The sequence below is a fragment of the Ipomoea triloba genome, chromosome 3, assembly GCF_003576645.1.
Source record: "Ipomoea triloba cultivar NCNSP0323 chromosome 3, ASM357664v1".
Taxonomy (NCBI): Eukaryota; Viridiplantae; Streptophyta; class Magnoliopsida; order Solanales; family Convolvulaceae; genus Ipomoea; species Ipomoea triloba.
Window position 1 is genome coordinate 10,323,450 of NC_044918.1, and position 4,950 is coordinate 10,328,399.

A 4,950-nucleotide genomic window follows, 5' to 3' on the forward strand; every position below is an offset into this window, starting at 1 on the left:
TAACCAAACAATTTAATCGTTCATAAATCCAAATCCAACATTCTTAACTCAAAAAGTTGTCCCAAGAGAAAAGCAAAGTCTAATGTAAATTCATCAACAATCTATTGTCCCAAAGACTTATTACGTAACCCTATCTATTACAACTTAGCCGCGCTCTCATCAACTTCAATCAACTCCTGAAAATTATAGAAATTCAAAACAACAGAATAACAAAAGTTAGCATATAGCTAAGTAAGAGATTACTCCACCTCGTAAAACAAACATTCAAAAATTAAGATTTTTATCAATTGAAATTTCTTTAAATTATCAACCACCAAAATTAAATTCTTCAACCACTTCAAAAAAAATCACATATATTAAAATATGATTCACTTGTAAAAATAATAACTTACAGAAGAATCATATCCCATAGTGGGAACATACCATATCGCTTAACGGGAGCATACATATCCCTTAGCAGGAGCATACATATCCCTTAGCGGAAGCATACATATCCCTAAGCGGGAGCATACATATCCCTTAACGGGAACATTCATATCCCTTAACGGGAACATTCTACTAAATCTCTTTAAAATAGTGGTATTGTTATACAACCACACATTAACCAATAGGTCACAAGGTCAAAATAAATAAATAAATAAATATCGATGTACTTAGTTTAAACACACAGTACACATATACATACCATTTCCTTAATTAAATTTATGTATATACAGTTTAGCCTATACATTTAAGTGATCAATTGATGTACGTACATAATATAACAATGAAAGATAATAAAAATTAAATTTTTTTTTATATACCCCTTACGAAACACAGACACCCATTTATATTATTATTATTATTGAAGTTATTTACTTATTCAATACACCTTTAAGTATATACATATCATACGTAATAAATATATAAAGAGAATATTCAATATAATAAAATAGAATTTATTTACAGAATTATATATTATATATATAAAGCTTTCGTAAATAATATACTGCACACACATTAAACAATAAAAATCATGATATCTTCATATGCAAACACATTCATATATACATATGTTCAGACTATACGTATGAACGCAAAAATTCATATATAAAATATATAGCAACAAATCAATAAGTTGTTCTCCTCCAATAATCATAGGATCATTTCCATTGAAAATTTTATTTCTACATCTCTTGAAAGACATTCATCTAAAAGAAAATTGTTGCACAATTTCTACGAGGCAAAATATTTTGATGGACATAAAAACTTACCGTTAAATCTTATTCTTCACTTTCCTCTCTAAACCTTCAATTGACAATGTTCTCTTCTCCTAGCATCCATCACCACCATTCATCCAATCACATAAAATTAACAAGAAAATAATAAACTCACATAAGCCTCAAATTCCTACTAAAACAATACAACACTATACTACCCTTAAAATAATTAATGAATCACTTACTTGGCTTAGGAGGGAGGATTTCAACTCTAGAAGAGAAGTGATTTTTTTTTCTAAGTATGCATTCGGCCAAAGAGGAGGGAGAAGAAGAAAGAAGAAGAAAATTTTTCGGTCCAGAGAGAAAGAGGAAGAAGGAAATCATCTTTATCCTAATCATTCTCCTTGGATTTTAATGGAAATAGAGAAATTTTAATCAATTTAGGATTTGTAACTCCCAATTAATATCTCAATCACATTATCTAATTTAATATAATATATTTATAATATCATTATATATATGTATACTGTACATACGGTCAACAAACCATTTATATATATACTATACATAATTAACATACATATATATATATATGTTTCACGTACATAAATGACATAGTATATCTATAATACTACATATATATAATTAACGTACTAACAGTACTTCCATATATATATATATATATATACTTAATTAGCATACAATATAAATATAAATATTATTATAAATATATACCAAAATATTGCGACTCATGAATATTGAAACAATAGTATTGAAACATATATACCCATAATGTCGTAATTATAACCATAATACAATAATAGTTTATGCTTATGCTTAACAGATACTAATTATTGTACTAATAGTAAGGTTATAAAGAATCAATTAAATTTTTGGACCCAAAGGATTTAAGAGAGTACGGAAAGAAAATAAATATTATGTCGGGAAAGATATAGAAAAAATAACGGGTATCACAGCGTCAGATTGGATTTTTGAATGGTATAGATTTTTCTTAGTTTTTTGGTTTACTTTAAGTACATGCGGTATTATTTGTTTAGTTATTAGGATGTGAGGTTATTTTTGTCATTTGGGAATAATTTTAATATGGTAGCAGATTTCTCGTGACTTTTGGCTTCCTATTCACGCATGAAATCAGTTTCTTTAGGCGTTCCTTTTTCAGTTTCGAACCGTCCCTTTCGTTTCTTGGTGTTATCGTTGTCGCCGTCGGTCGAGGAGGGAGCAGGAGGAGTCGCCGGTGGTGCTGTTGTTGGCAGTCGTAGCTTGCAGCGATGGCGGACGCCGGTGGTGACTGTCGGCGAGAGTAGCGTCTGGGCAGGAGAGGTCGGCGGCAAGTCGAGGTAGGGATTCCCGTTTTCTTTTTGGTTTTGTTTTTCTTTGTTTTTGTTTGGGTTTTTTTTGCTGTTGCATTCTGTCCGTGTGATGTTTTTGGCTTTTGGCGATGGGGGTTCGTCGTGCATGGCTCGCAAATGGGGTTCTCCCGTGTTTATGGTCGGAGATGGTGTATTCCGGTAGGTGGGGTTTTTGAATGTACGTGGGGGTTGTCATTGCGATTTCTGTGTCCAGAATATTGTGTGCCAAGGGGTCTTTAATTGTATGCACTGTGGTGATGGGTATGTGCCTGGTTGTGTTTAGGTGGACATTAATTATATTGTTTTTTTTAATTAAAATGCTAGGATCGTAAGAGTTTGAGTTTTTGATATTTTTTGGTATTCATTTCTTGTGTTAGGGGTTTGCTAATCTGGATATGGGTAGGCGTTGTGCACTGGAATAAAATTCCAGTTTGAGTGATTTTGGGTGTGAATCAAATCAAGGTGTAGTAAAGTAATTGTATGTTTTATCTGTAGGATTAAAAATATAGTTTGAGTGGTTGATGTATACCAGGTGGTATTTAATTGTGTGCCATTCTTATGAAAGTGTGTACCTATGTATATATACTGACTTCTATACACGCTCTCAGTGTTTGGAAAGATTGCGTTCGTTGTTTAGTGTGCATCTAAGGTTATGTTGTGTTCGTGGGATTGTTTTCATGTGTGCATGGGTTGTTGGTGGCAGCAAAAAAGGCTAGGGTTGAACAGGTGGTTGCGTGTTTGTTCAGATCCCTCATTGATGATGACGATTTCGTTGAAGGTCATGATCCTTCCTTATAAAGGAACAAGCAGGAGCCATCATCGGATGTCCGAGATACTGTTCTAACATATGGAATAATGTAATTGTGTACATGGAGAAATATAGATAATTATTCTTCCACTCAACCCACTGCAGTGAAATATGGGGATACCCTAGAGAATTTGGTATGTGTTTGCATGTGTTTGAATGTATTTTTTTTAAATGGTTTAATCTTCTAACGTTGTTTATGTTTATGTTTTAGTTTGAAATTGTTGCATGAATATTTCAAGTCGGTGGGTGAGGGGTTCAAGCCCGACACGTGCCTTAGTTTGGAGACCAAAAGGATGCCGATGAAGTGGTAGGATACCAAGAATAAGGTGCACTGTGGGGTGTATGTTATGCGGCACATGGAGAGCTATGCCAGGGAAGGTGTTGGAAGCTGAGAGTGTGGTCTAGTTTTTAGAATTATGAATATAAGCTTATGTGAAAATCTCGTGATTAACCATGTATCTGGGTATTGTGTGTCTATATTGTGTGCCATGGTTGCATATGTTGTGTGCACCATCATATTGTGTACAATTACTATATGGCACACATTTTCTTTGGTATTGTTTTTGTTCTTGCATTTTCTTTTTGTTCTTGCATTTTTTCCAATCCAATTCTTATTTTTTTTCTTGATATTTGTATTTAGTTTGTGGGTTGTTTCACTGTTTTAACATAAGTGTGTTGTGTGCACAGTTTCAAGCGTCAGTGATGGAATATTGTGTGCTTGTGTTAAATTTTACTCCGTATTTGTTTCATTGTTGTTTTGGACTATTACTTAGTTTTTATCTAGTTTGTTATTTTTTACTCTCTTTGTAATTGTTTATGTTTGTTGGTGGCAGCAAAATAGGTTAGGGAAACACCTTCGATGGAGTGCTCGTACCAACTACCTAATGATGATGATGATTTTGTTGAAGGTCCGGCTCCTTTTTTTCGAAAGGATGCGGTAGGACCCTTTATGGGATGCTCCGAATACTGATCTAATCGCGGAGGAGCTGGTCCGACTGCTTTTCTAGAAAGTTTATGGTTTTTGTTTAATATATCTAAACTCCGTTCGTAAGTCATGATAACAGTTTAAAGAGCATTGAAATGTTATTATTTATTCATGGCTAAATGTAATTGAAATTCGAAATAATGTAATTAAAATATTTATTGTTGTTTATCATGCAATTCGCCTAATTTTTTTTATTATCAATGCTAGCTTAATTTTGAGATCATAATTTTTGTGTGCGTTTTTGGTAAAGTTGTGTGCCCTTTATTCGCGGTTTTGTGCCTATGGTCATTAACACTGAACGCGCATTGCTTTCGTGTCCCCAAGTTTTTGACACTATCAAAGTTAATGCCTAGTAGTTTCGGCCATTCTTTTAATACAACAACTCTGCCATTTTTACCTTTGTGCACACAGCATTGACATGCGTGGCACAAGTTTAAAATAAGTAATATTATGCAACAACGTGTGTTTGAGGTTGTCATGGTGCACACGATATATGCAAGCATGGCACACAGTATATCAAATCATGGCACACGATATACACATACATGGCCACGAGATTTTTAATCAAGCTTATATTCATAATATTAA

At 33.3% G+C, this 4,950-nt stretch overlaps 2 long non-coding RNA genes across 2 annotated transcripts; one reads left to right on the top strand and one right to left on the bottom strand.

The window, feature by feature from the left end:
* Nucleotides 1–1,587, bottom strand: LOC116012212. The gene is made up of 3 exons (XR_004097126.1): nt 1,445–1,587; nt 1,254–1,312; nt 1–176 (listed from the first exon to the last, which is right to left on the bottom strand). It is a non-coding gene; the product is annotated as an uncharacterized LOC116012212 (long non-coding RNA).
* An 809-nt stretch (nt 1,588–2,396) lies between these two features.
* Nucleotides 2,397–3,934, top strand: LOC116014339. Its single transcript, XR_004097380.1, has 3 exons — nt 2,397–2,557; nt 3,273–3,511; nt 3,589–3,934. It is a non-coding gene; the product is annotated as an uncharacterized LOC116014339 (long non-coding RNA).
* Nucleotides 3,935–4,950: the final 1,016 nt, after the last annotated feature.